Below are 11,378 nucleotides of genomic sequence, written 5' to 3'. Positions count from 1 at the left end.
CTCTCTCCCTCATGTCTCCTCTCCCTCTCTCCCTCTCTCTCTCCCCATCTCTCTCTCTCTCTCTCCCTCTCTCTCCCCTCTCTCTCTCTCCTCTCCTTCTCCCTCTCCTCTCTCCTCCCCATCTCCCTCCTCTCTCTCTCCTCCCTGTCTCACTCCCCTCTCTCCCTCTCTCTCCCACCTCCCTGTCTCTCTCTCCCTCTCTCTCTCCCTCCATCCCTGTCTCTCTCGCCCATCTCTCTCTCCCTCCTTCCCTGTCTCTCTCCCCATCTCTCTCTCCTCCTCCCTGTCTCTCTCCCTCATCTCCCTCTCCCTCTCCCTGTCTCTCTCCCCATCTCTCTCCCTCTCCCTGTCTCCTCTCCCCATCTCTCTCTCCTCTCCCTGTCTCTCTCCCCATCTCCTCTCCCTCTCCCTGTCTCTCTCCCCATCTCTCTCTCCCTCTCCCTGCTCTCTCTCCCCATCTCCCTCTCCCCTCTCCCTGTCTCTCTCCCCATCTCTCTCTCCCTCTCCCTGTCCTCTCTCCCCATCTCTCTCTCCCTCCTCCCTGTCTCTCTCCCCATCTCTCTCTCCCTCTCCCTGTCTCTCTCCCCATCTCTCTCCCTCTCCCTGCTCTCTCTCCCCATCTCTCTCCCTCTCCCTGTCTCTCTCCCCATCTCTCTCCCTCTCCCTGTCTCTCTCCCCATCTCTCTCCTCTCCCTGTCTCTCTCCCCATCCTCTCTCTCTGTCCTCTCCATCTCTCTCTCCCAGTCTCTCTCCCATCTCTCTCTCTCTCTCTTCCCCATCTCTCTCTCCCTCTCCCTGTCTCTCTCCCCATCTCCCCTCTCCCTCCTCCCTGTCTCTCTCCCCATCGCTCTCTCCTCTCTCCCTGTCTCTCTCCCCCAGTCTCTCTCTCCCTCTCCCTGTCTCTCTCCCCATCTCTCTCCTCTCCCTGTCTCTCTCCCCATCTCTCTCCCTCTCCCTGTCTCTCTCCCCATCTCTCTCCCTCTCCTGTCTCTCTCCCATCTCTCTCTCCTCCTCCCTGTCTCTCTCCCCATCTCTCTCCCTCTCCTGTCTCTCTCCCATCGCTCTCCCTCTCCCTGTCTCTCTCCCCATCTCCTCTTCTTCCCTCTCCCTGTCTCTCTCCCATCTCTCTCCCCTCTCCTGTCTCTCTCCCATCTCTCTCCCTCCCTGTCTCTCTCCCCATCTCTCTCCCTCTCCTGTCTCTCTCCCATCTCTCTCTCCCTCTCCCTGTCTCTCTCCCCATCTCTCTCCCTCTCCCTGTCTCTCTCCCCATCTCTCTCCCTCTCCCTGTCTCTCTCCCCATCTCTCTCTCTCCTCTCTCCCTGTCTCTCTCTCCCCATCTCTCTCTCCTCTCCCTGTCTCTCTCCCCATCGCTCTCCCTCTCCCTTGTCTCTCTCCCCATCGCTCCTCCCTCTCCCTGTCTCTCTCCCCATCTCTCTCCCTCTCCCTGTCTCTCTCCCCATCGCTCTCTCCTCTCCCTGTCTCTCTCCCCATCTCTCTCCCTCTCCCTGCCTCTCTCCCCATCTCCCTCTCCTCCTCCCTGTCTCTCTCCCCATCGCTCTCCCTCTCCCTGTCTCTCTCCCCATCTCTCTCTCCCTCTCCCTGTCTCTCTCCCCATCTCCCTCTCCTCCTCCCTGTCTCTCTCCCATCGCTCTCCCTCTCCCTGTCTCTCTCCCCATCTCTCTCTCCCTCTCCCTGTCTCTCTCCCCATCTCCCTCTTCTCCTCCCTGTCTCTCTCCCCATCTCTCTCTCCCTCTCCCTGTCTCTCTCCCCATCTCCCTCTCCTCCTCCCTGTCTCTCTCCCCATCTCTCTCCCTCTCCCTGTCTCTCTCCTCTCCTCCTCCCTGTCTCTCTCCCCATCTCCCTCTCCTCCTCCCTGTCTCTCTCCCCATCTCTCTCCCTCCCTCTCTCTCCCCATCTCCCTCTCCTCCTCCCTGTCTCTCTCCCCATCTCTCTCCCTCTCTCTCTCCCCATCTCCTCTCTCCTCCCCTGTCTCTCTCCCCATCTCTCTCCCTCTCCCTGTCTCTCTCTCTCCCTCTCCCTGTCTCTCTCCCCATCTCCCTGTCTCTCTCCCCATCTCCCTCTCCTCCTCCCTGTCTCTCTCCCCATCGCTCTCCCTCTCCCTCTCCCATCTCCCTCTCCTCCTCCGTCTCTCTCCCCATCTCTCTCTCCTCTCTCCCTCCCTCTTTCTCTCACAACCCCTGTCTGTCTCCCCTCTTCTCTCTCTCTCCCTTTCCCCGTCTGTCTCTCTCGTCTCTTTCACTCTCTCTCTCCCACCACTCTCTCCCCCTAGCTCCTCCCTCTCTCTCCGCCTCTCCCTCTCTTCCCCTCTCTCCCCTCTCTATCTTCCCCCTCTACCCACTGTCTTCCACCTCACGCTCTCCCCACCCTCTTCCCCCATCTCTCTCCCCATCACTCTCTCTCCCTCTCTTCCCCTCTCTCTCTCCTCTCCCCCTCTCTCCTCTGACTCCATCCCTCCCACCATCTCTCCTCCACTCTCTCTCTCCCCATCCCTCTCCTCCATCTCTCTATCCCTCTCTCACTCCACCTCTCCCTCTCTCTCTCCACTCCCTCCCTCTCTCCCACTCCCTCCTCTCCATCGCTCTCTCGCCACTTTCTCTCTCCCCTCTTCTCTCTATCCCCCTCACTCTCCCTCTCTCTCTATCCCCTCGCACACTCTCTCTCCCTCCTCTATCTCTATCCCCCTCCCCTCTCCTCTCTCACTTCCTCTCTCCCCTTCCTCTCTCCCCACCCTCTCCCTCACACTCTCTCCCCTCCCCCACTCACTCTCCCTCTCTCTATCCCTCTCCCCACTCTCTCTCTATCCCCCTCGCACACTCACTCTTCCTCCCCTCCTCTATCTCTATCCCCCCTCCCCTCTCCCTCTCTCACTTCCTCTCTCTCCCCCCTCCCTCTCCCTCACACTCTCTCCCCTCCCCCACTCTCTCTCCCCCCTCTCTATCCCTCTCCCCCTCACTCGCTCCCACCCTCCCTCCCTCCCCCTCTCTCTCTATCCCTCTCCCCCTCCCTCTCTCCCTCCCTCTCTCCCTCCCTCCCTCTCCCCCCCTCTCTCCCCTCTCCCCCTCTCTCACTATCTCACTCTCTCTCCCCTGCCCCTCTCTCTATCCCTCTCTCCCACCCTCCCCTCCCTCTCTCCCTGCCCCTCTCTCTATCCCGCTCTCCCACCTTCCCTCCCTCCCTCTCTCCCCTGCTCCTCTCTCTATCCCGCTCTCCCACCTTCCCTCCCTCCCTCTCTCCCCTGCCCCTCTCTCTATCCCGCTCTCCCACCTTTCCTCCCTCCCTCTCTCCCCTGCCCCTCTCTCTATCCCATTCTCCCACCTTCCCTCCCTCCCTCTCTCCCCTGCTCCTCTCTCTATCCCTCTCCCACCCTCTCATCCTCCCTCTCTCTCTCCCCCTCCCACTCCCCTCCCTCTCTCTCTTCCCCCTCCCACTCACTCCCCCCTCCCTCTCGCTCTCCCCCCTCCCACTCCCCTCCCTCTCTCCCTCTCCCCCTCACCACTCCCCTCCTCTCTCTCTCCCCCTCCCACTCCCCTCCCTCTCTCTCTCTCCCCCTCCCCCTCCCCTCCCTCTCTCCCCCTCCCACTCCCCTCCCTCTCTCTCTCCCCCTCCCACTCCCCTCCCTCTCTCTCTCCCCCCTCCCACTCCCCTCCCTCTCTCTCTCCCCTCCCACTCCCCACCCTCTCTCTCTCCCCCTCCCACTCCCCTCCCTCTCTCCCTCCCCTCCCCTCCCCCTCTCTCCTCCCCCTCCCACTCCCCTCCCTCTATCTCTCCCCCTCCCACTCCCCCTCCCTCTCTCTCTCCCCCTCCCCTCCCTCTCTCTCCCCTCCCCCTCCCACTCCCTCCCTCTCTCTCTCCCCCTCCACTCCCCTCCCTCTCTCTCTCCCCCTCCCACCTTCCCTCCCTCCCTCTCTCCCCTGCTCCTCTCTCTATCCCGCTCTCCCACCTTCCCTCCCTCCCTCTCTCCCCTGCCCCTCTCTCTATCCCGCTCTCCCACCTTCCCTCCCTCCCTCTCTCCCCTGCCCCTCTCTCTATCCCGCTCTCCCACCTTCCCTCCCTCCCTCTCTCCCCTGCCCCTCTCTCTATCCCGCTCTCCCACCTTCCCTCCCTCCTTCTCTCCCCTGCTCCTCTCTCTATCCCTCTCCCACCTCTCATCCTCCCTCTCTCTCTCCCCCTCCCACTCCCCTCCCTCTCTCTCTCCCCCTCCCACTCACTCCCCCCTCCCTCTCCTCCCCCTCCTCTCCCCTCCCACTCCCCTCCCTCTCTCTCTTCCCCTCCCACTCCCCTCCCTCTCTCTCTCCCCCTCCCACTCCCCTCCCTCTCTCTCTCCCCCTCCCCTCCCCCTCTCTCTCCCCCCTCCCCACTCCCCTCCCTCTCTCTCTCCCCCCTCCCACTCCCCCTCCCTCTCTCTCTCCCCCCTCCCCTCCCTCTCTCTCTCCCCCTCCCACTCCCCTCCCTCTCTCTCTCCCCCTCCCACTCCCCTCCCTCTCTCTCTCCCCCTCCCACTCCCCTCCCTCTCTCTCTCCCCCTCCCACTCCCCTCCCTCTCTCTCTCCCCCTCCCACTCCCCTCCCTCTCTCTCTCCCCCTCCCCTCCCCCTCTCTCTCCCCCTCCCACCTCCCCCTCCCTCTCTCTCTCCCCCTCCCACTCCCCTCCCTCTCTCTCTCCCCCCTCCCACTCCCCTCCCTCTCTCTCTCCCCCTCCCCTCCCTCCTCTCTCTCCCCCTCCCCTCCCTCTCTCTCTCCCCCTCCCACTCCCCTCCCTCTCTCTCTCCCCCTCCCACTCCCCTCCCTCTCTCTCTCCCCCTCCCACTCGCCTCCCCTCTCTCTCTCCCCTCCCACTCCCCTCCCTCTCTCTCTCCCCCTCCCACTCCCCTCCCTCTCTCTCTCCCCCCTCCCACTCCCCTCCCTCTCTCTCTCCCCCTCCCACTCCCCTCCCTCTCTCTCTCCCCCTCCCACTCCCCTCCCTCTCTCTCTCCCCCCCCCTCCCACTCCCCTCCCTCTCTCTCCCCCTCCCACTCCCCTCCCCTCTCTCTCTCCCCCCCTCCCTCTCCCCTCCCTCTCTCTCTCCCCCTCCCACTCCCCTCCCCTCTCTCTCTCCCCCTCCCACTCCCCTCCCTCTCTCTCTCTCCCTCCCACTCCCCTCCCTCTCTGTCCCCCTCGCTCACTCTCTCTATCCCGCTCACTCTCCTCCCCTCCTCTATCTCTATCCCTCTCTCGCTCCCCCTCCCTCACTCTCTACCCCTCTCTATCACTCACTCTCTCCGCTCCCTCCCTCACTCTCCCTCTCCCTCCCTCCCTTTCTCATAATCCCTTTCTCTCTCCCCTCCCTCTATCTCTCCCCTCTCTACCCCATCTCTCTGCCCCTCCCTCCCTCTATCTCCCCGCCATCTCTCTCACCACCCATCCTCTCTCCCCCTCTCTCTCTAACCCTCTCTCTCTCTGTCTGTCTGTCCCTGTCTCTCTCCCCATCTCTCAATCACCCTCTCTCTCCCCTCTCCCTCACAACCCCTGTCTGTCTGTCTCTCTCTCTCCCCTCTCCCTCTCGCTCTCCCTGCTCTCTGTCTCTCCCTTTCCCCGTCTGTCTCTCTCTCTGCGTCTCTCTTTCTCTCTCCCGCCCACCCCCTCTCTTTCCCCCTCTCCCTCCCCCCTCTCTTTCCTTCTAGCTCCATCTCTCTCTCCCCATCCCTCTCTCCCTCCCTCCCCTCCCCCCTCTAACTCTCTCTCGTGCTGCCTGTCTCACTCTCTATCCACATCTCTCTCTCTCACAACCCCTCTGTCTGTCTCCCTCTCTCTCTGCACCTCTCTTACTCTCTCTCCCCATTCTCTGACTCTCCCCCTGCTCTCTCTCTGACTATTCTCCAACTCTCCCCCTGCTCTCTCTCCCCCCTCTCCCTCTCTACGTCTCTCTTACTCTCTCTCCCCCTCCCTCTAACCATTCTCCAATTCTCCCCCTGCTCTCTCTCCCCCTCTCCCTCTCTACGTCTCTCTTACTCTCTCTCCCCCTCCCTCTCCCCTCTAACCATTCTCTGACTCTCCCCCTGCTATCTCTGCCTCTCCCTTTTTCTCTCTCCCCATTTCTCTCCCCCCTCTATCTCGCCACTCTCTCTCCCTCCTGCTCTTTCTCTCCCTCTCTCCCCACTACCCCTCCTCTGCCCTCCCTCTTTCCCTCTGACTCCATCCTCCCTCCCTGACTCTCTCCCCATTCCTCTCTAACTCCCTCTTTGTCTCTCCTCTCCCCATCTCTCTATCCTCTCTCCCTGCTCTCCCTTTCTCTCCCCTCCCCTTCTCTCCCCCTCCCCTCCCCTCCTTTTCTCTCCCCCGCCCTCTCCATCGCTCTCTATCTCTCCCCTTTCTCTCTCCCCCTCTCTCACCAACATTCTCTTATCCTTCACTCTCTCCCTCCCCTCCTCTCTCCCTCCCCCTACTCTCTTCCTTCCCTCCCCCTCTCTATTACTCTCCCTCTCTCCGCCTCTGCCTCTCTCCCTATCTCTCTCTCTCTCAATCTCCCTCCCTCACTCTCTATCTCTCTCTCTCTCTCTCTCTCTATCTCTCTCTATCTACCTATCTCTCTCTCTCTCCCCCTCACCAGTAGAATTCCCCCTCCCTCCACTCTATCTCTCTCTCTCTCTCTCTCCCACCAGTAGAATTCCCCCTCCCTATCTCTCTCTCTCTCTATCTCCCTCCCTCACTCTCTATCTATCTCTCTCTCTCTCTCTCTCTCACTCTATCTCTCTCAATTCAATTCAAATCGCTTTATTGGCATGATAAGGTACATCTTATGTTGCCAAAGCATCAAATACATTATGGTTGAACACATAAACGCAGTTCTATTCATACAGGCCTCGAAATTAGGTATGGCCCCGCCAGCTCAGTTGCGCCCAAAAGTTTGCGCAGCGCCCGGAGCCCGTTGCGCCCGCCAGAAATTCACTTTAGCGCCCCAAGTTGGAACCGGGCGCTGTTCCAGGGTGTGCCCCCGCCTCCGCTTGGGGCGCTGAAAGTGAATTTCAGCGCTCCAGCTGCCGCTGCGCCACCCGATGCGGTGTGGCAGGCTGGGGTACTGCAGGCCTCCTCCTTCTCTTAAGGAGGAGCTGCCTGCAGCCGTGAGATCGCTGCTGGATTCTGCCAGCAAATGAGCCCCGGCACCACGGAGACGTGCCGGGCTCGCGGGAATCAGCCACCAATGCCGCGGGGGGGGTGGTGTAGGAGGCCGGGGAGGGAGGTGCGGCAGGCGGCCGCCGAAAAAGCGGCTGGCCGCACCTCCACCTTTATGCGCCCCACTAACGCTGCACGAAGGCCGTGTTTCACGAACGCTGTATGCGGCCGCTGCGGAAGAGGCGGCTGCAACTGAATATGGGCGTCGGGCCGGCATCGGGGCGGAACCGGGGCGCTGCGCACACCGATGACGTCATCGGTGCCGGCGCAGCGCTACCCGGCTACCGCCCGCCATTAACACTGCACTCAATTTCCGCGCTACCAACCCCGCCGGCGCAGAAGACCTCTTTAGGCGCTAAGTGGGCGCAAGGTCCACTGAATTTCTAGGCCACAGTGTATAAACAGGTATATCCTGAGTGTATAAATATACTTTCGCATTGTTTATATATACTCTTTTCTTAGGTTTACTGGTTGTCCCGCTGTTCATGGCAAGCTGTAACATAGTGTGCCGCCAGTGCTACACAGCTTCTCTCCTCCCCCAGTAGGTATGGGAGTTTTGGTCGTCATTTCAAATTTCTGAATTCAGGGCATATTTGTGAGAATTTTTGGTAGAAATTCTCCCTGATGCCCTGATATTTTCCACAGGCTGTGAGGAAGTGTATCTCTGTCTCCACTACTCCCTGACTGCAGTGAGAGCATATCCTGTCCTCTCTTGGCAGCCTGGTCTGCCTGTGTCTGCCTTTTTCGATCGCTAGGCTATGTTCGCTAAGTCTGTACCTTGTCAAGGTTTTTCTCAGTTTGTTATCCTTTACCATGGTCAGGTACTCAGCCATGTTGTATTGTCTGTTTAGGGCCAAGTAGCAATTGAGTTTGCTTTGGGTTTTTCTTGTTTCTGCCCAATATGACAGGTATTTTTCCTTTTGTTTAGTGACAATTGTGTTGGGTCGAATTCTCTGTGCTACGATGTCACTGTCCTGGGGCTGGTTATTGTTAGTAGTGTTAGTGGTTGCTTCACTGAGTCCCAGGACTAGTTGACTGAGGGAGTTATTCTTTATGGTCCCCTCTTGGCATTTCAAGGCTTCGTAATGATAGCAGTGGGGGTTGCTCATTTTTAGGTGTTTCCAAAATTTGGTGGCTCTTTTTTGGATAGTAATTATTAGTGGAAATTGGCCTAGTTCTGCCCCTGCATGCATTGTTTACGGTTTTCCTTTGAGTCTCTCACTCTCCCTCCCTCACTCTCTCTCTCTCACTCTATCTATATCTATCTCTCTCTCTCTCTCCCTCTCTCCCTCTCTCTCTATCTCCCTCCCCCACTCTCTATCTCTCTCTCTCTCTCACTCTCTCTCTCTCACTCTATCTATATCTATCTCTCTCTCTCTCTCCCTCTCTCCCTCTCTCTCTATCTCCCTCCCTCACTCCCTCTCTCTCTCTCTCTCTCTCCCTCTCTCTATCTCTCTCTCCCACCACTAGAATTCCCCCTCCCTCACTATCTATCTATCTCTCTCTCTCTATCTCTCTCTCCCACCACTAGAATTCCCCCTCCCTCACTATCTATCTATCTCTCTCTCTCTCTCACTCACTCTATCTATCTCTCTCTATCTATCTCTCTCTCTCTCTATCTCTCTCTCTCTATCTCTCTCTCTCTCTATCTCTCTCTCTCTATCTATCTCTCCTCTCTATCTATCTCTCTCTCTCTATCTTTCCCACTCTCTCCCACCACTAGAATTCCCCCTCCCTCACTATCTCTCTCTCTCTCTCTCTCTCTCTCTCTCTCTATCTCACTATCTCTCTCTCTCTCTCTCTCTATCTATCTTTCCCACCACTAGAATTCCCCCTCCCTCACTCTCTATCTCTCTCTCTATCTCTCTATCTCTCTCACTCTATCTCTCTCTCTCTCCCTCTATCTCACTATCTCTCTCTCTCTCTCAGTTCAGTTCAGTTCAGTTCAAATGCTTTATTGGCATGAAAGTTTACAGAGAACCATATTGCCAAAGCTTACATAGCAAAAAGGTACAGTTTTCCAACATTCTGTAGGTGTCAATCGATTTGACATTTGTTGGGTACATACAATATTACTTTTAAACAATATTAATTTTAAACAGTCTTTCTACTTCATTTGGTACGTTCAATATTAATTTTAAACAGTCTTACTTTTAAACAGTCCTCAGGTTGTGACATGTTGTTACATATTTAGCCCCAAGGTATGGTCTGTCTCCTTCTCCTAGGACTAATCTCAATTTTGACAGATCATCCAATTCCTTGAAATCTGGGGTTGTTTGGCTTAGCTTGTTGAATAATATGTTTCTTGATGTGTTGAATTTTTCGCATTTTAGGAGGAAATGCATTTCTGTTTCAACCTCGCCAGCCAGACATTGATCGCATATTCTATTCTCTCTAGGCTGCCAGGATTTCTTGTATCTGCCTTTTTCAATTTCCAGTTGGTGGTCGCTTAGTCTGTACCTGGTGAGGGTCTGTCTCTGTTTGTGTCTCTGATGGTCGTGAGGTAGTCTGCCAGTTTATATTCTCTTTTTAGGGGCCCGGTAACATTCTAATCTGCTTTGGCTTTCGGTTATTTTGTTCCAATGTTCCAGGTAGGTTTCTTTGCATTTTTTAATGATTTGGTTCACTCGGATTGGTGTTTGGACGGCTGTGTTGGGTCTGGGGCTGGTCAGGGGTCCGGCTGAGTACTTAGTTTCAGTAGCTCTCTCTCTCTCTCTATCTATCTTTCCCACTCTCTCCCACCACTAGAATTCCCCCTCCCTCACTCTCTCTCTCTCTCTCTCTCTCACTCTCACTCTCTCACTCTATCTATATCTATCTCTCTCTCTCTCCCTGTCTCTCTATCTCCCTCCCCCACTCTCTATCTCTCTCTCTCTCTCACTCTCTCTCTCTCACTCTATCTATATCTATCTCTCTCTCTCTCTCCTCTCTCCCTATCTCTCTATCTCCCTCCCTCACTCCCTCTCTCTCTCTCTCTCTCTCCCTCACTCTCTATCTCTCTCTCTATCTCACTCTATCTCTCTCTCTCTCTCTCTCTCTATCTCTCTCACTCACTCTCTCTCTCTTTCTCTCTCTCTCTATCTATCTATCTCTCTCTCTTCTCTCTCACTCTATCTCTCTTTCTCTATCTATCTCTCTCTATCTATCTCTCTCGCTCTCTCTCACTCTATCTCTCTTTCTCTATCTCTCTCTCTATCTATCTCACTCTATCTCTCTCTCTCTTTCTCTATCACTATCTCTATCACTCTATCTATCTCTCTATCTCTCTCTCTCTCTCTCTCTCTATCTCTCTCACTCACTCTCTCTCTCTTTCTCTATCTCTCTCTCTATCTATCTCTCTCTATCTCTCTCTCTATCTATCTCTCTCTATCTCTCTCTCTCACTCTATCTCTCTTTCTCTATCTATCTCTCTATCTATCTCTCTATCTCACTCTATCTATCTCACTCTATCTCTCTCTCTCGCTCTCTCTCTCTCTCTCTTTCTCTATCACTATCTCTATCACTCTATCTCTCTTTCTCTCTCTCTCAAATTCAAATTCAAATTCAAATCGCTTTATTGGCATGATAAGGTACATCTTATGTTGCCAAAGCATCAAAATACATTTATGGTTGAACACATAAACGCAGTTCTATTCATACAGTGTATAAACAGGTATATCCCTGAGTGTATAAATATACATTCGCATTGTTTATATATACTCTTTTCTTAGTTTACTGGTTGTCCCTCTGTTCATGGCAAGCTGTAACATAGTGTGCCGCCAGTGTTACACAGCTTCTCTCCTCCCCCAGTAGGAATGGGAGTTTTTGGTTGTCATTCAGATTTCTGAATTCAGGGCATATTTGTGAGAATTTTTGGTAGAAATTCTCCCTGATGCCCTGATATTTTCCACAGGCTGTGAGGAAGTGCATCTCTGTCTCCACTACTCCCTGGCTGCAGTGAGAGCATATCCTGTCTTCTCTTGGCAGCCTGGTCTGCCTGTGTCTGCCTTTTTCGATCGCTAGGCTATGTTTGCTAAGTCTGTACCTTGTCAAGGTTCTTCTCAGTTTGTTATCCTTTACCATGGTTAGGTAATCAGCTATGTTGTATTGTCTGTTTAGGGCAAGTAGCAATTGAGTTTGCTTTGGGTTTTGTTGTTTCTGCCCAATATGTCAGATATTTTTCCTTTTGCTTAGCGACGATTGTGTTGGGTCGAATTCTTTGTGTTACCCT

This window comes from Somniosus microcephalus, unplaced genomic scaffold (genome assembly GCF_052327205.1).
Source record: "Somniosus microcephalus isolate GS21.2 unplaced genomic scaffold, FLI_Smic_1.0 unresolved_chr7, whole genome shotgun sequence".
In the NCBI taxonomy this organism is placed as follows: Eukaryota; Metazoa; Chordata; class Chondrichthyes; order Squaliformes; family Somniosidae; genus Somniosus; species Somniosus microcephalus.
The sequence above is the reverse complement of the archived record's forward strand: the minus strand, read 5'-3'. Positions refer to the sequence as shown.